General features: G+C 38.9%; 1 protein-coding gene across 2 annotated transcripts in view; it reads right to left on the bottom strand.

The window, feature by feature from the left end:
- The window catches only part of LOC114616627 (KATNB1-like protein 1), a 37,651-nt gene extending 16,198 nt beyond the window's left edge, over positions 1-21,453 (bottom strand). For both annotated transcript variants that reach the window (XM_028762053.1, XM_028762054.1), the window contains exon 1: positions 21,344-21,453. The gene's annotated coding sequence lies outside the window, so the exon portion shown is untranslated. The remainder of the gene's footprint in view (positions 1-21,343) is intronic.
- Between the last annotated feature and the right edge of the window lie 304 nt (positions 21,454-21,757).

The following is a 21,757-nucleotide window of genomic DNA, read 5'->3' as shown; positions in this document are numbered from 1 at the left end:
CTTCGTGTTGAAGGAGATAGGGCATATGGTGGAGTCTGGAGGAAGTAGGTCATTGGCAGCATACTTATCTCTTGGCCCCTGGTAACTCCCCTGTCTTCTTTCTTCTTGGTCACAGTGAAATAAACAGCTTTACTCTACAAGGCTCTACAGACAAAAATTTCCTGTCTTACAACAGGACCACAGCAAAGGGGTCAAGTAATCCTGACCTACAACCTCTGAAATTGAGCCCAAATAAATTTTTGCTCTTTTCAGGTAGTTTTCTCAGGTATTCTGTCATATCAGTGGTAAATTAACATAACCTACACTGACAAACAGTGTTAGCTAATATCACTAATCATGAAGGAAATACAAATCAAATCACACTGGATTATTACTATATTCCATTAGAAATATCTATTATCAGAAAGTACAGAAAACAAGCACTAGCAAGGAAATATAGAAAAGGGAACCCCTTTGGTTGGTGAGATAGCTAAGTAGTAAGCCTATTGCCACACAAACCTCCATGATATATCCTCAGAATCCATGTAAAGTTAGAAGGAGAGAACCAATGCACACATGCACTCAACCCCCAACGTCCTATACACACATGCACACACACGCACATGCACACACACACACAATAAAAAGTCTATAAAAGAAAAAAGAGATAGTTACACAGCAATGATGGAAATGCATATTGCCTAATCATTATAGAAAACAATACAGAAATTCTTCAAAAATATCAAAAACTATCAGATGTTTCTGCAGTTCCACTAGTGGATGTTTATCCAAAAGAAACAATTCAGTTTGCCATAGATAACTGTACTTCTGTTTACTGTAGCACTATTCACAATAGCCAGGAAATGAAAATAGTCTGTTTATTAGTGAATGAGTAGATAAAAGAAAATGTGGTAAATATAAGCAAGAGAATACTATAGAGGATGAAATCTTACAACTTATTACACCTGCATAAAAACAGAGATTTTGTAAGTGAAATAAACCAGGGACAAAATGACAAGTAACTTATAATTTCCTATGTGGAATCTACTAAAGCTGACCTTACAGAAGTTGCCAGCAGAAGGATGACCTGGGCTGACCAATAGGCTATTGTAGATATATGAGATACGAAGTTCTGGGATGTCAAGAGTACAGAAGAGTGACTGTAGGTAACAATTATGTACTGTGTATCTCAAAAGTCAAGCACAAGAGACTGAATATTTTTACCCTAAGGAAATGAGTAAATGTTCAAGGAGGTATGTACAACCTAATTCAACAACACAAAATGTATACATGCATTAAAATAATGCATGTATCCTATGGATTTTTATGTTACAAATCTGTTTAAAAGTACACTTAATTAGTTGAAAACCTTAAAAGGAATTTCCAAACTTAAGTTGGGGATGGAGACATAGCTCTATGGTAGAGTGCTGGCTTAGCATGCTTGAAGCCCTAAATTCAATCCCAAGCATTGTAAAACAACAAAACAAAGCTTTAATTAAAGTTATTGCTGCAGGGACTATAGGCCATCTTCTCAATAACTTACAGGTTTTTCTATTTTCTAAAAGAATAACTTTTTTTTTAATGAGATCAGTCCTTTTAACTTTTCCAAAATTAGGACAAGATAATCTAATTTTCTTACTTCTGCCCACTTGCTTCCTTTTTTTTCTCTTTGATTTCTCACTTTGAACTGATTCCTCTGTGCCTGCTTTCAAGCATGCTCCAGTTTCTCCTATCAGCTCCTATACTCTTTCTGTTTTCCTTTCCTGCCAAATTTCTACAATGAGTGCCTTTTAGCTTCCAATTTGTCTTTAACCCTTTACAGTTTTGCCTTATTCTGTTTTCCCATGTGAAAGTCTATCATAATCACAGTACTCTGGAGAACTATGAGTTCAAGGCCAGTCTGGTCTACACAATAAGATTTTGCCTCAAAAGGCAAAACAAAACAAGACAAAACAAACAAATACAATAAAGAATGAAAGAAAAAAAAGAAAAATGAAAAAGAAAAACAAATTACCTTCCCCACTGCAATAAATAAAACAAAAACCCCTACCAGAAACTTCTGTCAATGTTCATGGAGAGCACCCAGGTCAATGTTAAGGCTACTCCTTCATCACTAGTCAGCTATTTCACCATTTCATGGTCCTCCGCTTCCGACACAACTCGGCTGACTCTCCCTGCTCATTTCCCTTCTCTGAGTCACTTTTCCTTCACCAACTCTTTGCTCTCTACATGAACACTGGGGGTGCATGTTTTCACAGGTTCAGTTACTTTTTTAGACCTAGGCTCTCTTGTAACTTTTTCTGTATCCAATTGGCTTCCACACTCACCACTAGTTTTTAATCAGCATATCTAAAACGAATCTCTTCAATTGTCAGTTCAATAATGGCACAACCAAAATTCTCTCTGACTGGAAACTTGGGGTTATCTTTATTCTTCTTTCTTTCCTTTCACCAAGCCACTAAGACTTCTTGACTTCAAAATATTTCCTGACTTCATTCTGACTTCCCTTTTGTACTGTAAGAAAAAGCTCCATCACATCAAGCCTAAAATGCTATAGAAATGGGCTGGAGAGATGGCTCAGCAGTTAAGAGCACTGACTGCTCTTCCAGAGGTCTTGAGTTCAATTCCCAGCAACCACATGGTGGCTCACAACCATCTGTAATGGGATCTGATGCCCTCTTCTGGTGTGTCTGAAGACAGTGACAGTGAACTCTTATACATAAAATAAATAAATATTTTTTAAAAATACTGTAAGAATAATTGATTCCTTTTTTCCACTACAGGTCTTCTCCTGGTCCCTATAAATCATCCTACATAATAACAACTATAGTGTTCATGGAAAAAATACGATCACAGAATTTCCCAGGTTATATTTTGTACTGGCTGGTTTTGAATGTCAACTTGACACATAGTCCTCACAGACAAAGGAGCCTCAGTTAAGAAAATGCCTCCAGGAGATCCAACTGTAGGGCATTTTCTCAATTAGTAATCAATGGGGGACACTGTGGGTGGAGCCATGCCTGGACTAGTAATCCTGGGTTCTATAAAAAGGCAGGCTGAGCAAGCCAGGGCAAGCAAGCCATAAGTAGCACTCCTTCCATGGCCTCTGTATCAGGTCCTGCTCTGTTTGAGTTTCTGTCCAGACTTCCTTTGGTGATGAACAGCATGTGGAAGTGTAAGCCAAAGAAATCCTTTTCTCCCCCAACTTGCTTATTATTGGTCATGGTGTTTCATCATAGTAATAAAACCCTGACTAAGACATGTTTAAATTACATACAGTTTGAAGATACCTTACTATGTTCAAGTAAACCTGGCTATATTGCATGTTAAAGTATTTATTGGAAATCTAGTATACCTAAAAGGTTTTGAAACATTCAATTATGTTATTTAGTTCTGTGATACCCAGTCTTGGCTACCATAGTTTTGAGACTGATTCATATATGTATACTAAACTATCTAAGCACAGAACTCCCTCATCAGGTAGCACTATTAGTATACTATTGGGATCTTTTATTTCTTATTTTTTGAAGGATGAGAAGCCAGGAACAGTAGTCCATACCTATAGCTCTAGGATTTAAGAGGCAGCAGCAGGAGGATCAGGAGTTCAACGTCATCTTCTACTATAGAGCAAGTTTAAGACTAGCCTGGGCTACAAAAGATAACCCCTCAAAAAAAAGGGGAAATACAAATGAGGAGTCCCTGGTATTCTTTAATGGGAGAGGAGCAGAGTTGGGAAAGAAGTACACAACTTCAGTGATGTTAAATAATCTTATAAGAAATCTGCTGGATGCCAGGCATCGACCTCTCTATGCGCACACACTTATACATAAATACATACATTTATACTTTTTTTATATAGATGAGAGATGAATTTGCCCTAAAATCAACAGCAAAAATGCAAAGAGTTGGGGCTAGATTCTAGAGATTCTTTTTCTACTGTTTATAATCTTAACTAATAAACTACACTGCCTCCCAATTAACAGATGTGAACACATATATAGATGATGCATATACTTTAGAATAAATAGACCTTCTAGTTCATGAGTTTTGAGGACCTTCTATTCTGAATCTATTTTTTCACATGTAAAATATAAAATTGTGAAGATCAAAGTGAGATTATATACATTATTGCTATTAACACTCATAGTATTTACACAAAACATAAATATGTACAATTTACTGCTTTGGAAAGCAAATTAAACACCACCAGAAAGCTTATGAAGTATGACCACATCTTGTCCTGCCACGTTTGGATTACCTAAATAATTTACCAATCAAACGAAGACACTGCTGGGAACTAAAGGAGGTATTATGAAAAAGCATGTTTGGACAACAGGCACAAACTAAGTCTGTCTCACGAAATCAGGATGTATGGATGTTTGACCTCAGTCAGTTCTAATGTTTACTGTCCTACATCTATTTTTTGATAATTTTTTTCTATAAAACTATAGAACTATAAAACTATAAAACTATAGATACAGTGGATAATATAGACATATATAACATGAATAAACTTCAACTATATTATGCTAAGTGAAGGAAACTAAAATGTATTTTCATGACATTCTAAATAACAAAAATATAAATGTGGAAGGAAAAGTATCAATAATACCCAGACACTGCAGGCAGGGAAAAGTTTACTCCAAAGAAATAAGGAAATTTGGGGGTAGAGAAATGTTACATACTTTAATACAGTAATGACTGTGCTACTATATGGGAGTGGCAAGTCATAGAAATAGTATCTCAATAACTGCCTTTAAGGAAATTAGAGAATAACACTGTTGTATAGCTTAGCAGTAGAAAATTTGCAAGGATCTGGACTCAATCCCCAGCACAAGGGGAAAAATAGAGGAGAGAATCTATGGCTTTTCACTCGCATGCTTAGACATTAGGCACTTGCTTGATAAAAGTGAGGACTACGGGTTCATATCCATTGTCTTCCCTTTAGGAAACCAGTCTATTCTCGAGTCCTGAAAGTTTCTGAAATATACCTTAAAACACCTAGAATACACATACGTTCTGAATGGAAATTACCAAAGCCAGACCAACTGGTTCTAGTCCTCAACTGTGTGGGTCGGATCTGACTCTGCAGACCAAGCTGAAGATGCCCTCAGTGCCCTTTGTACTCAATGGCATGTGGGAGTTTAAAAAGCTCAATCAGCAGAGACCTCTGGGCTCCTTCCATGCTCTCTCAACTCTCTGGGAACCTTACTGCTCACTGTACACTAGTATGCGCGCCACTGAGTAAAAACTAAAGACTCTCTTAAAACTGAAAGATCAAGTTCAAAAGAACCAGGCGGAATTTTCCAGCTTCCACTTTTAACTATCCGTGTAACTTGGGAACCAAGTGTTTTAGTTTTTTTCATGAATAAAAGTAAAAATGTTTATTTATGTAATTTGCCTTGACTTACTCCAAAAGAATGAAAAAACCTGCAAATAATAAAATAGGACCTTTGTTTTAATAGAGGAGAAAACTGAAACAAAGAGAAATGGGATCTTAGGGGGATTTTTTTTTTTTTTTTTTTTTAGATCAGAGTCTCATTATATAGCCCAGGTTGACCTGGAACTTGTTATATAGCTACAGCTGGCATTATGGGTCCTGAGGACTGAATTCATGTCATCAGTGTTGGGAGCAAGGGAGCAAGTACTTTTACCCACTGAGGCATCTCTGCAGTACAAATTTACTTTAAAATTATTATTGGTAGTGGTGTTAAGTGCTTGCATGTGAGAGCTCTCTCTCTCTCTCTCTCTCTCTCTCTCTCTATCTCTCTCTCTCTCGTACACACACATACACAAACACACACACACACGGATGTGCATGTGCACTCATGTGAAAGTCAGAGGACAATTTAGTGGAGGCTTATGCAGACAAGTGCTTTTACCCACACTGAGCAATCTCAAAGCAGCACCTACCCCTCCTCAAATTCTTGATCTTCCTGTTCCAAGCTCCTAGTTTCTGGAACTACAGGCACATACTACCGTGCTTGACTTAAGGAGAGAATATTTTGAGGGTCCAAGCTGATTCCAAAGTAGCAGGCAATCAGACAGAAGAGTGATACATTACACAGAAAGCAAAAGGAAAAGATGGGGTTTGGAGGGATGACAATGACATGAGATCAGGGGGAGACTAGGGGAAGAGACACAGGACATGAATAAACTCTGAGGACACTAAAGCTGTTGTTTTACAAAGGAAATGGATAGGGACCTCTAACTACTGTATGCATCCTTCAATACAGAAAGCATAACATTAAGTATCATTTTCCAAGCTTTTGTAATAGACACATTCTGTCTCTGTCAATGTTGCCTTTTTGTTGAAACAAAATGTTTCTTCTCCAGGAAATATCTCCTTTCTTCCTTTCTGTTTTATCACAGCCTCTCTTACTAAGAAAATTGAATCTTTTTTCCAAAGCATTTCTTTTTTTGTTTGTTTGTTTTTGTTTTTGTTTTTCCAAGACAGGGTTTCTCTGTGTATCTCTGGCTGTCCTGGAACTCACTCTATAGACCAGGCTGGCCTCAAACTCAGAAATCAGCCTGCCTTTGCCTCCTAAATTCTGGGATTAAAGGCATGTGCTACCACTGCCCGGCTTCCAAAGCATTTTTTTTTGTTTGTTTTGTTTTTGTTTTTTTCGAGACAGGGTTTCTCTGTGTAGTCCTGGCTGTCCTAGAACTCACTCTGTAGACCAGGCTGGCCTCGAACTCAGAAATCCACCTGCCTCTGCCTCCCAAGTGCTGGGATTAAAGGCGTGCGCCACCACTGCCCGGCCCAAAGCACTTCTTGATTCTGGTCTTGGTACAGTGTTTGTTTCCTATACCATCTCTGAGAACACTCAGTTTTATACTGCAGTTTCTGCCTTTGGCAGATAACAAATACGTGGGGGCTTAAATGTAAGACATGACTGAGCTCTAGCTAGTTTTAGTCTGTCTCCTCTGGCCCAAATAAACTTCAAAGCTTTGTAAAACATTTAAAAATTTTCCTAAATTATGTGTCTGTATGTGCACACAAATGCTACTATGTTTGTAGAGGTCAAGAGGACAACTTGTGGAAAATTGCCTTCTCTTTTACTAAGTTATGGTGGTTGAATTCAGGCTGTCAGCATCTTTACCTACTAAGCCATCACTACACTATAAAACTTCTGATAGACAGGGACTATCATTACATATTACATTAACATGTACTACCTAAAATACAATTTCACAACTACTATACTATACACAGGCACATGCACATACACACCCCACTCAGTGAACAAACATGTGTAATCACAAAACACTGGTATTTTGAGGTTTAATTTTAAATGATAAAAACAGCCACCTTGGCGCCTGTAGAGGCCTGCTGGGAACAAAATTTCTAAAAGGCAACTATATCTGGAAGGCTGTGGTACAAGGTTATTTTTGTTGGCTCTAAGTGAGGTCTCCAGCACCAAAGAGAGCACAGAGATCTTAAAGAGTTGAAAGTGTTTATGCCCAAGGTGAAGCTGCATTCTCCTTAAGTAAGAAATGTGCTTATGTGTATAAAGCAAAAAACAACAGTGACTCCTGGAGGCAAATAGAACCAAACCAAACCAGACTGATCTGGGGAAAGGTAACTCTGGCCCACGGGAACAAAGGCAGGTTCATGCCAAATTCCAAAGCAACCTTCCTGCAAAGGCCACTGGACACAAAATCTATGTGATGCTGTAGCCTTTCTAGATCTCAACTAATGAAAAAATAAATAAAAATGGAAAAGAAAAACATAACATATATATTCCACACTTAATTCACTTCCTACTATATGTCAAAATATGAACAAGTAACATACGTCTTATTTTGGAGAAAAGTGACAAGCTAATAGAAATTAATTATACTAACAAAAAAGCCTTGGTTGGTACTAGTTACTAGAAGGCAGAAGCAGTATATCCTATGGAGCACTGAAGCATTTGGAATATATCCCAATTAGACGTGTATCCTAATGACAAATGGGACATTTAAAAGTGTACTATTTTTCCAGAGGACCGAGTTCACCTACAACAGGTGGCTCATCACCACCTGTACCTCCAATTCCAGAGATATTGGACACTCCTGCCCTCTGTAATCATGTGCATATAACCACACAGACACACACATATAATTTAAAACAATAAAATTTTAAATATCAGTAGTTACTTTTCTCAGTGCTATGACAAAATATCTGACAAAAAGCAAAGTTAAGGAAGGTTTACTTTGGCTCACAGTTCAGAAATATAGTTCACCATGTTTGGAAATCATGGTGGCAAAAGCTTGAGGGAGCTGGTCACAATGCAGCGAAAGGTAGAAAGAAGGAAGAGAGGAATTCTGTTGCTCGGGTCCCCTTCTTCTTTTGATTCAGTACCAGATTCCACCTCAAAGAATAGTGCCATCCACATTTAAGAAGAGTCTTTTTACCTAAATTAACAATCTAGATAATCCCTCGACAGGCATGCCCAGAGGCCTATCTCCTAAGGGATCCTGGTCAAATTGGTAATCAATGTTAACCATTATAAGAAGTAACCACAAAACCTGAAAACGAAAATATCTGAGGACAGGACTTAGTTTTACTACTTTAATTTTCTAATAAGTATCTACTTAATAATAAAATGTTTAAGCCATTTGCTTTCAAATAGACTATACAACACAGTTGTCCTGATTAAGCTTTCTGTTGCAGTCATAAACACCATGAGTAAAAGCAACTGGGAAAAAGAGTTTATTTCATCTTCTACTTTACAGTCCATCATTAAGGGAAGCCAAGACAGAAGCTTGAAGCAGAAACCACAGAAGAATCTCGTTCCCTCCCAGGCTCACATTCAGCTACAGCCCAGGCCTAGCTGCCTAAGATTGGCACTGCCCACAAGCAAATCTGATGGAGACAATTTCTCAATGGAGGTTCCCCCTCACCAGATGACTAGGTTTGTGCTAACTAAAATTAGCCAAAGCAATATTCCAATAATTCTCACAGAAACAATACTCATTTGTTCAGCCTGGGAACTGAACCTAAGGACTTTCATACACCAGGCAATTAAGTGTTCTATCACTGAGCTATGGTCCTAGGCCTTTTAAAATATGAATTAATCTCTCTGTCTCTCCTTCCTTTCTTCCTTCTTGTTTTAACTTCCTCTTGAGGAATGTACCTAATATGCATTCCTTTTGCCACAGAGTCCAGAAGAGCTGGAACTACAGGCCTTTTGTGCCTCCTTGTTCTGTCTTATAAACAGCAACTCCATTTTAAACTGTCACATTTACTAAATTCATAACAAAATAAACTTGGCAAATATGCAAGGACCGACAGCTATCCCTACAAAGACTTTCCTATATCAGGCTCTTGTTAGTAAAGGTGGAAATTACTATCTCCATCCACAATAAGATGTGTGCTAGCTAAGATGATTACTAGCACATGCTAGTCAAGTGGCCTTCCACTGACCTATATCCCCTTAAAACATAATTCTGTATTATCATCCCTTTAATCTTCAAAATCTGACTTATAAATATAAAATTTTAGTTTGGTCAAAGATTAAGTGAGGGGGCTGGCTAAAAGTGTTTGCTGCCAAACTGACTACATAACTGGAAAGAGAAGCAACTCCTGCAAGTTTTCCTTTGTGCCCTACAGGTGCATCATGGCATGCACTCATATGGGCACACACACTAAATGCAAAAAAAAAAAAAAAAAAATTAGTGTGAAGTTATAATTTTCTTGTATTACTAAGCTAAAAAGAAAAGGCAATATAATACAGCCGGAAATACAAATACAGGGCAGACCAGGCAAGTGTAATCTCAGTGAAGGGAGGGCTCAGGTAGCAGAAAATTGTTTAAAAACAAACAAGTCCCAAAGTCAGAGTTACTGCTTTTAAATTTTATTACAGTCATTTTATTTTATTTTGGTTTTTCGAGACAGGGTCTCTCTGTATAGCCCGGGCTGTCCTGGAACTCACTCTGTAGACCAGGCTGGCCTAGAACTCAGAAATCCGCCTGCCTCTGCCTCCCAAGTGCTGGGATTAAAGGCGTGCGCCACCACCGCCCGGCTTTACAGTCACTTATTAGGTGTATGATCTTACTTAGCTTACATTTTCACAGTAGTACTGCAGGGAGTAAGTAAAATAAACTATTTTTTCATGATGTTTCTTATAATAATAAAAAAAATCACGTAAAAGAATACAAAGTAACTATAAAAAGCTGGATGAAGTTGGAGCACAACTTTGATCCCAGCACTTGAGAGGCAGAGGCAGGTATATCTCTGAGTTTGAAGCCAGCCTGGTCTACATGGTGAGTTCCAGGACAGCCAGAAATTTTGTCTCAAAAACAAACAAACAAATACATAAATAATAAAACAAAAATTATAAAAAGAAAACTCTGAAGCCATTCTAAGAACTTTTAGTGTTATATAGTGGTTCCCCCCACCCCACCCCCCTTCTCAGCAACCAGAACTTTCTTACCTCATTACCCGTCATAGCTTTAAACTTCCCAACCTTTCTGGTTATGGAATTCTATCATTCAAGTATAGCATGAAGAATAATAATATACAAACAAGCATTTATAAATGCAATATGCCAGGCATGACAATATTCTCCAAGAGCTTGGCAAGAAAACTGCCTCTTGGTTTTTTTTTTTTTATCTGTTTGTTTTTGTTTGTTTATTTTGTGGGTTTTCTTGTTTTTCTTTGAGACAAGGCATCTCTATGTAGCCCTGGTGGTTCTGAACTTGTTAGGTAGACTAGGCTGGCTTGGAACTCACAGAGACCTCCTGATTCTGCCTCCTGAATAATGGCTGAAAGATGTTGATTACCACGCCTACCATGAAAACTGTTAAGTTAGACTATGCAATACAAAATGGAGCTAGAGAGATGGCTCAGTGGTTAACAGCATTAGCTGCGTTTCTAGAGGACTTGGACTCAATTCCCAGCTTCCACATGATAGCTCACAACCATCTGTAACTCCAGTCCCAAGAGATCCAAAGCCCTCTTCAAAGGCCCCTGTGGCCACCAGGCACACAGGTGGGTACAGACATATATGCAGACAAAATACCCATACATACAAAATAAATGTTTTTAAATTACTTTTTTTTTAAAGAAAAATAAATAGAAAATAAGTTTAAAGCAAGTTCTTTACAATTTCATCTTTTTAAAACTTTTGAATTAAAGTGTAATTCAAAATGGTTCCAAACCTGGGCTCTTACTAATCTTGAAGTTAGATACGGTCAAGTAGCTCTGATAAATGAAATATTTTAAAAAGGCTTTTTTTAAAAAAGATTTATTTATTTTATGTATATCTACCATTTCTTTCCTCCAACCTTTCATGCTGTGCCCTCTTCAAATCCTGGCTTCTTTTGTTGTTGTCACTGTTACATATACATATCTAAATATATTAACACTATTTGCTTTAGTCTGTGTAGTGTTACTTGGATATATATGATTTCAAGGCTAACTACTTGGTACCAAATAACCAATTAAGGGGCTCATCATGGGGGGGGGGGAGGAAGGACATACACATACTATCTATATTCCATAACTCTCAGTATTCCTTAGTTGCTTATAAGATCATCTTACAGCTTCTATTGGACAGGGTTTGCCCTGTGGTTCTCAATGATTATTTCACTAAATTTTTATCAATGTGTAAAGTTTACTTTTGTAATTATAAAAGTATTAAAACAGAGCAGACACATGTATCCCAGTTCAGAGCAGCAAAATTTATCCTTAAGAACAAAAACTCGGCCAGGCGGTGGTGGCACACGCCTTTAATCCCAGCACTTAGGAGGCAGAGGCAGGCGTATTTCTGAGTTCAAGGCCAGTCTGGTCTACAAAGTGAGTTCCAGGACAGCCCGGGCTATACAGAGAGACCCTGTCTCGAAAAACCAAAACAAAAAACAAAAAAAAAACCCACCAACAACAAAAACAACAAACAAAAACTCCTCAGAGTTTAATACTAAACCAGTCTTAAAAAGACTGCACCATTCTCTAAATTTGACAAATCTTCCTTGGATATTTTTAGTTACAAGTCAGTGAGAAGTGGGTTGCTCACAAGACAGTACAATCAAAAATGATAGACAGTGATAAGTCAAGAAAGAACTCTAAGAAAATTCAAAGATATTTGAAAATGTTAAATTATTAGTATGCAAATACGGTAAACGATAAACTGTGCCATGGAACTTTGTTAGTTTTACTTTCAGATAAGTGATAGGGAGGTTTATCATCCTTTTGGAGTTTGTTTGTTTTGGCGGACAAGGTCTCAAGTAGCCTAGACTGGCCCTCCAAGTGGCTATGTAGCCAAAAAGGACCTTGAACTGATTTTCCTGTCCCTATCTCCCAAGTGCTAGGGTTTTAGGTATTAGCAAGCCTGGGCTCTTACTAACTTTGAAGTTAGATATGGTCAAGTGGCTCTGATAAATGAAATAATCTAAAAAGGTTTTTTTTAAAAAAGATTTATTTGCCGGGCAGTGGTGGCGCATGCCTTTAATCCTAGCACTTGGGAGGCAGAGGCAAGAGGATTTCTGAGTTCGAGGCCAGCCTGGTCTACAGAGTGACTTCCAGGACAGCCCGGGCTATAAGAGAAACCCTGTCTTGAACCCCCCCCCAAAAAAATCTATTTATTTTATATATACGAATGCTCTATCTGCATGTACACCTGTGTGTCAGAAGAGGACATTAAATCCCATAATAGATGGTTGTGAGCCACAATGTGGTTGCTGGGAATTGAACTCAAGACAAGAGCAGCCAGTTCTCTTAACCACTGAGCCTCTCTCTAGGCCCCCAAAGCCCCATACCACACCCCAATCTAGTCTGTAACTCACTACTGAGAATAGGCTAGCCTTAGACTTACTCAATCCTGCTTTAGCTTACCAAGTGGTGGGGTTACAGAAGTCAACTCACTTTACCCCATTTTAAATTTAAAAAGCCAATTTGTGTGGTTTACTATCATTGTTGTACCTCTATCATGATAGCCACCAGCCAAAGGTCAGAAAATCAGAACTCTACAGACACACATTCCTGAGCATGGTCAACATAAAACAAAGCCCCAAGACAAATACGTAGCATGAATCAAAGAGAAACAAAGCCTTGTTTAAGCCCAAGACTTGGGAACTGTTTGCTACTGCAAAATAATTTAGTCTCCATATTGACAAGCCCTACAGGTAATGTGAGTACAGAATGATTTAGTCCATTAAATGAGCTTTAAATTGATGCTCCCAAATAGACATAATTTCTAAGTATTACTTGAGTTTCCGCACACGGCTGTCAAAAAAATTAAAAATTATTTATATGTAGTTTCAGTAAGTAGATAATTCATTCAGTGAATGTGATCCCATAAAGGCTGAGAATTAGTCTGCTAATGTTTCTTCATCTTAAAGCATACTTTCTAGGTGAGAGTCACTCCTTTTTCCATGTCAGCCATTAGGTAATCATTAGGCCTAGTCTAGGGATCACATAAAAGATATTCTTTTTTAAAAGACAAGGTCTTACTATGTAGCCCTGGATGTCCTGGAACCTACTATGAGCCCAGGTTGATCTCAAACCCAGAGAGATCTGCCTACCTCTGCCTCCTGAGTACTGGGGTTAAAGAAGAACTAGTCCTTTTGTTTTGTTTTGTTTTGTTTAAAGAATTTTTTATTTATTTTATATTAGTACACTGTAGCTGTCTTCAGACACAGTGCCTTCAGAAGAGGGCACTGGATCCCAGGACAGATGGTTGTGAGCCACCATGTGGTTGCTAGGAATTGAACTCCTAGTGTTCTTCTCTTAATCACTGAGCCATCTCTCCAGCCCCAAGAAGAACTATTCTTAAATATTATTACTTGAGAAGTAGGATATCTAAAACAAAAGGGCCAGGGATATTAGTTTTCAGCCACTATGCTATGACTCCTCCACGGATAAAGTGCCAAATGTTAATCACTACGTAAGATTTATTCTTACTACAATAGTATACTCTGTTGATAATGATCGTTAAATGGTATAGGGAACAGATAGTGTTCAGATTTTTTCTAGTGATGAACAAAGGTATATTTGGGGATTTAGAGAAGCAAGTAGAAATACTTTCATAATAGTTCAGAAAGGAAGCCACGGGAAGAGTGGGTGCTTTACTACCACTGCATAACATTTGCATACCGCAGGGCTGTATTCTGATTGGTTTGTATTCTGAGTTCTTTCCAGGTAATTGGAGCATGTGTGTACTATTCTTGCAAGCTTGCTTTTCTTCAACATTCACCCATTCCTTCATTTCTTCATTCACTTAATCAGATAGCAGATGCACTTGGTGAGTTAATTACTGTTGTAGGGCCTAGGAAAATGTCTGAAGGTAACAAACACAAAGATCCTTGCTCTCAAGATGCTTATGTTCTAGCAGCATTTAAAATGCTATCATAGGGCTGGAGAGATGGCTCAGCAGTTAAGAGATCTGGCTATTCTTCCAGAGTTCCCAGCGACTACATGGTGGTCACATCCATTTGTAATGGGATTCAATGCCCTCTTCTGGTATGTCTGAAGATATTAACAGTGTACTCATATACATAAAATAAATACATAAGTCTTTAAAAAAGAATAGAAAAGGATACTTGGTATTTAAAAAAATAAAATAAAATTCTACCCTATGATTCACTCCCTAATCCAATTATGAAGGTAGACTTTTACAAATGACTTCAGAAGAAATCATTCTAATTAATTCACATTAACACGTAAAAAACTATTTCTTTCTTTCCTTTCCAAAAGTCCTTGAAAATTTCAGTGAATTTTACAAATTCACTGCTTCTCATAATTGGAAAGATTGGAGATTGTATTAGTCAGCGTTCTCTAGAGTTACAGAACGTATGGAATGTCTCTCTATATTAAGGGGATTATTGTGATGTCTTAAGAGTCCAACTAACTCAACAATGGGCAGCTGTGAATGGGAAGTCGAAGAATCTAGTAGTTGCTCAGTCCTATGAAGCTATAGTTGTTTCAGCTGGTTCTCTGTAGAAGTAGGTTCCAACAGATGTGCTGCCGAGAAGTGCAAGCAGGTGAAGAACAGTGAATCTTCCTTCTTCCAATGTCCCTATGAGAGCCTCCAGCAGAAGGTGTGGCCCATCACACCTGGATCTGGGACTTGCTTTGTTGCTAACCTTGAAATTAGAGATCTCCTGGCCTCAGTCTTCTGGGATTAAAGGCATGTACTTCCTTGCCAAGGCCTAAGCTTTTCATGGCCACTATACCTCAAGATCTCCATGTCAAGATCCATGTCAGAAACTTGTGTCTTCCAGAGTAATTTCAGTTTATAGATGAGATCAAGTGATTTGCCCAAGAACACTGCATTACTAACAGGAAAAGCAGGCTTGGAGCCATGACAAGTAAGAGTGCCCACCAATGGGTTCACAAAACGAGTCTTAAGACTAGTGAGAGAAGAATCATGCAAGTCACAAGCATCTGAGAAACTAGCTCAAGACAAAAGAATTTCAGGAGAATTTCAGGAAAATGTGTAATGAATAACACATAAATAAAAAAAAAAGGAATCACAGGGGAAAGGAGTCAAACAGGATCTTTCAGAGCAGACCTTATTCCATCTCTACACTCAAAAAGACTCAAAACAAGAATGATAAATTTAACAAAAATATTTCCAAAGAAAATACTTACAGAGAACAAGAAACAGCAAGTACAGCATAACTGAACCTGCTAAGGAAAAGTCAAATTAGATCCTATCCAATCATCAAGCAGTGTTCTCCTAGCTTAAGGTATGCCTTTAAAAATCTGCCTTTCTGAAGATGGCAATAGCTCTATTAGTACAGTGTTTGCCAGGCAAGCATGAAGACCTGTGTTTGATACCCAATACCAACTGAAATAGTGCTAGAGAGATGAGTCTCTGGGACTCAGCTGGAAAGCCCCAGGTCTCAGTGACAGACCTATCTCAAAAAACAAGGGTGGACAGATTCTTAGAAAATTCCAAAGCTGACCTCTACCCTTCATATACACATCTAGGATGCTTGAGGCACAAAGATTGTCATGGGTCCAAGCCAGTCTATCTCACAAAAATGAAGCCTTGTTATAAAACAGAAACAACACAAAAAAGCAAATACATTTTAAATAGTTTTGTAGATTGGGAAAGCCAAGATTCAAAGGCCATCTTTAGTGAGGGCTTTCTTCCTACAATAACGGGGAGGGGAGCATGAATAAGAAAGTGGGGGAAAGGTGAGCAAAAGAGGGTAGAACACAGTTGGAACTCATCAGAATCACTAGTGAGGCAATGACATTAACCTCCTCAGAGGCATGGAGCTTATGACTTAAATACCTACCTCTCCTTAGGATACAACCCTTACACTATCAGTGTTACAGTTGTACAGGAACTGTTTCCTACAAAGTTCTGTATTGAGGCCTTGAGCCCAGCTGGCTGTGCTATTTTGGAAGGTGCTGAAAACTTCAGGAGGTGGGCTGAGGCTGGAAGAAGTAGGGTGCCTATCATTTGGCACTCCTTGTCCTTAGTTTCTTCTTTGTCTCTGCATATGATGCTGTTTCCGTCTTCCCCCACACATTGTCACAATATTTTGTCTTACCTCAGACCCAAGCTGTGAATCCAGCCAACCTTTAGTTGAAACTTCAAATCCAGACACAGACACACAGACACACACACACCTTCGTCTTCTAAAAGTGTTTCTCAGATATTTATCACAGCAACCAAAGAACTAACAATTACAATCACAGATTAGTTTTGAAGGGGTCACTTACATAACAGCAATCACCCAAAATGAATGATAGAACAGCAATATTGACAGGCATATTTTATGATATATAGTTTTAAAGATAATTTCCCATTCTCCTGGGAAAAGTGGGGGTGGGAGTTATAGTCAGTTTGTAAAACTGTGTAATCCGTACATTAAAAAACAAAAACTCAGAATTAGCCCTTTAAACTCTGATTCATGACCAAAAGTTAAAAAAAAAAGAAACCTTTTGAAAAGAGCGTGAAGCAGAAAGCTTGCCATCTGAAATGTAGACTGATTTTTAGGAGTTTAGGGAAAGATTAAGTTGATCTATATAGTAAGGGTCTTCATTAATCTCAGTAGGAGAGTCAGGTGTGGTAGTACATACATTTAACCCCATCACTTGGGAGTCAGAATCAGGTGGATCACTGCATTCCAGCCCAGCCTCATTTACATAGTGAGTTACAGACCAAACATTCTCATTATGTTGTGTATGTGAATACAATTCACATTCCAGAATGAAAATTATAAGTATACAACTTACTTCACTGTTTCCACTGTTCTTTTATTGGCTTCTCAAACATCAAACCTTAAAAATGCTGAAGATTTTAATCCTGACTTATTTACTTATTTATTTATTTAGACATGGCCTCACTATTTGACAATCCCAATTGTCAAATAATCTTTTCTTTTCTTTCTTTCTTTTTCTTTTTTTTTGGGGGGGGGGCAATGCTGAGTACCTAGCATTCTGCCACATCTCCAGCTATTTTACACACACATACATACACACGTACACACGTGTACACACACACATTCAATCACTGTGTCCCAGTATTTCTTCCTTTGAATGTCTTTTCTGAATGTAAAACAAAATTTCCAATTTCGAAGCAATACATGTGTACATGCAGTCATATATACAAATACTGTGACTGTAAAAAATGTTTTTTAACTTTTAGTTTCTTTTAGGTTTATTTTATATGCATGAATGACTCGCCTGAATGTATGTATGTGCACTACTTATATGCCTGACACCCAGAGAGGTCAGAAGATGCCATCCGATTACCTAAAACTGGAATTATGGATGGCTGTGAGCCACCATATTGGTACTGGGAACTGAACCCAGGTCCTCTGCAAGAACAAGCACTGTTCACTGATCAACTATCTCTCCAGTCCCCTAAAGAGTATTTGTTTAAACAATGGAAAGGTGTGTATTTATTTTTTTTTACTTGTTTTATTAACTTATGTGTGCCGGCTTTCCTGCATGGGCACCACATGCATGTATGGAGCTGGAGTTACAGTACATTGTAAGTCATCTGATGTGTGTGTTGGAAACTAAACCTAGTTTCTCTGCAAGAACAGCAACTGTTCTTAACTGCTGAGCCGTCTCTCTAGCCCATAATCCCAGTTTTATAAAAAGAAAAGTAGTTATCAGCCTTTAAAAAGCTTCAAAAGAAGCCATACATCAAAACATTAACAGTTGTTCTATTGGGGTATTTATAGGTGATTTATTTAAACTTTTAAAAATTAATTTTTAAGCCAGGCGCATGCCTTTACTCCCAGCACTTGGGAGGCAGAGGTAGGCAGATTTCTGAGTTCGAGGCCAGCCTGGTCTACAGAGTGAGTTCCAGGACAGCCAGGACTATACAGAGAGACCCTGCCTCGAAAAACCAAAAATAAATAAATAAATAAATAAATATAAATAAAAATTAATTAATTTTAAATTATTTATTAAATATTGTGTGTGCATGCACATGCCAGAGTGCAAATAAAGGTCAAAGAACAACTTTAGGGAGTTGGTTTTCATTTCTACCTTGCTGAAGAAGAGTCCCTCTTTAAAAAAAAAAATTCTAAATTTATTTTATGTATATGAATACACTGTAGCTCTCTTTAGACACACATTAGAAGAGAGAACTGAATCACATTACAGATGGTTGTGAGCCACCATGTGGTTGCTGGGAATTGAACTCAGGACCTCTGGAAGAACAGTCAGTGCTCTTAACTGCTGAGCCATCTCTCCAGCCCCTAAGAGTCTCTCTTGTTTTTACCATGCTGCAATACTGCAGGTGAGGTGGCCCTCAAGCTTCTGGGGACTCCTCTGTCTCCCATCTCTCCTAAGCCTCCCATCAGAGTGTTTGACTGAGATTATAGATTTGTGACACTTTATCTACCTCTTGGGGTCTTTTTTGTTCTTTTAATGTGGGTTCCAGAATCAAACTCAGGTCATCAGACTTGTAAGGCAAGCACTTCTGGCCACTGAACCACCCTGCTGGGCCTTATGATTTTTGCTTATGTTCTGTTTTCTATTTTCTATTATGTTCATTTTCTATTTCAAATGAACTTTTGTTATTTTTATATTTAGATAAAATAATATTTAAGTGATTCTACCTTAATTTAGCATTCTCAGTGCTCCTGTCTATCTCCTACACATCTCTCCTCCAGGACTGGAACAGCTCTAAACCAGCTCCTAATGTCATTATAAAGTCTAGTTGTGTTCCTAAAATTTGTCATTCATACTTACCTATAGCATATTCGAGCAGAAGCCAGCCACATAACCAACCAACTTAAAATAGGGCTTTGCAGCCACAGCTACACTGACACTTGGAGTGATTGTTTCTTTTGGGGGTCTGCCTGATGTAGGATGTTTATAAATACTCCAGCCTATGGTCAGTAGATTGACAGTATCACCCTTTCCTTAAGTTTGACAGCCCTAAATATCCTATGGAGGAGAAAATTTCACCCAGTTGAGAGCCACTGAAACAAAAGTTTACAAATTCCCTCATCTCTGTGTGCTGGAGAACTCTGTTTGTATCAGACTTCTATGACATGTCTCATTTACAACATTTGTACACTCGAGAACTGTGTGTGTGTGTATCAGACCCTAGGACACGTCTCATTTATAACATGTGCTGAGAGCTCTGTGTGTGTCTATCAGACCTCTATGACCTGTCTCATTTACAACATTTCCCAGTCTTGTTTCATACGATGTTAACCAACATGAACTTTTTAAATGACCAGGCTTACTATTCCCAATAAAAGTAATTTTTATTCTGAATTCCTAGTCTTTGAACAGTTTCCTCAGTAACATACCCTGCCTCCCCTTCTATTAAATGTCTTACATAAGTCCTTCAATTGTTAGCTCTGGAGCAGTTTTACTCAGTTCAGATCATCATAAATCACTACAACAATGAAGAAGTATATTACTTTGTAACTAATCTCACACCAAACTAACTTCCCCAAGATTTGTTGCCTGGCACATTTCTTGCATAAAGCTGACTGGATTCAGTACTGAGCTGGACACTAATGCAATCAAACCCTTCATCACTGAAATCATTCATCACTGAATGAAGGTAAAAGGCCCGTATAAATAAGTGCTGACTACTCGGCGTAGCTGAGATGCATCTCTCTGCAAGGTGTTATTAAGTACATTCATTCCAAATACAAAACAGTACCCCAGTTTTAAAGAATCATGTTTCCAGCTGCTCTCTACACAGTCTCTGAAAAATGAACCCATAAACCTTATTTCTATTTATCTTAGAAACATTTTTTTTTTTTTTTGGCTCAGACACCAAACTTAAGTGTGATCAACACGCGCAGAGAATGTGGTTGGTGTGTGGATTCATTCATGTGTCACAAAGGTGTACTCACATAAATATTTCCGAAGCTCAAGTAAATGAAACAACACTTTGGACATTAGTAAGAGCAAGGCAGAGATTATAGCAGCAGTAAAATAGCTATGTAACCCTGCCCAAGGTACTTGATTTGCCTGTGCCTTTTCCCCTGTCAAAACGATGATAATACTACCTATTCCAAAGCAGCACTCTTAAAACAACCCTTAGCACCAAAAAAAAAAAAAAAAAAAAAAAAACCACCAAAATAAATATCACTTGTTACTTGTTACGGTTTATTACAAGCCCAGCTACTAGCCAAGTAAAAAACGTCGTGCATAAACTTTTGACTTGAAGAAGCTGATTTAAAAGAAAGAAGAAAAATCCTAAATGATTTTGTGTAAGTTTCAGATATTAGGTGGTCTGGTGTCTCAGAATGCTCGTTAAGTACGAAACTGGCAATAATTATAGAACTAGTATCTCTTCCAGTTACTTTTTTCTCCAGATCTGCCAAGAAATTGATATAAATGTTTTCAAGGAACTTTATAAGCCAGACAAAACAAATCAACTCTTTGTTATTTCCATACACAAGCCCAGTTAAGCACCTAGGTACAACTACAGAATAAGTTTTCAGAAAGCACAACAAAGTTTTAAAAGTTGCAGTCAACGATTCTTACGCGGCTATGTCAGGTTTCTGTCCTGAGAAACAAAAGCCGATCTGTCTGGGAATCAAAAATTCCTCAGAAAATAAGGAAATGCCTCAGCCGGGCCTAGGCAGCTCTGGGGAAAACCTATCCTCGCACAGCAATCTTCTCACGCGTCCCGTCTTTCCCCGTGGGGTGTAGATGTCGACTCCACCCGAAGGTAAATAAATGACAGCAGGTTTGATCCACGCCTCTCCAGCCAGGACCCCCGAGGCCTGCAGCTCCAACCTCCCAGCTACCGCTGGCCCGGGGGCTCCTCGGCAGATCGGGGCCCCACCCGCCTGCGCCCCGCCCCGACCCCGCCGCCCAGCCTGGGAAAGGCCGCTGCCGCGGGGCCTGCAGGTGGGCCCGGCCAGCTGCCCCAGAAGCCTGCCACACGAGCCCCAGCGAAGGTCCCAACCCAGTCTGGCCGTCACTTACCGGCGCCTCATGGTACCGCAGCGCCTGAGCCGGGGCACTGTGCTGATGAACCGCGCCCGGCAGCTCAGAGCGTCCTCCAGATCCCAAGCCGGGCCCCACTCAGAGCCATTCAAACACCGCCGCGCGCGGCCCGCCGGGATAGCTACCCAGTGGGCGTCCTGCCGGGCCCCGCCCAGCTCAGGCTCCGCCCCCTCGGATGCCTGCTGGAGGGGGACCACGGTGCGTGGCAGCGGCGCCCCCTCGTGACCACAGGTGCACACGACGCTTTGCTACAAGAATAGCGACCCTGTAGGTTAGGGATAATCTAATAAGGGACTACACTTACTAGACAATCTGCTGTTAAAATATGTTCAGGGGAAGATGAATATTCATTTTCATTTAAACGACCAGGATATAGTGCTTCAAAGCGTGGAC

The sequence above is a fragment of the Grammomys surdaster genome, unplaced genomic scaffold (assembly GCF_004785775.1).
Source record: "Grammomys surdaster isolate TR1022 unplaced genomic scaffold, NIH_TR_1.0 332764, whole genome shotgun sequence".
Taxonomy (NCBI): Eukaryota; Metazoa; Chordata; class Mammalia; order Rodentia; family Muridae; genus Grammomys; species Grammomys surdaster.
Note: the sequence above shows the minus strand (reverse complement) of the source record. Positions and strands in the feature narration are given on the sequence as shown.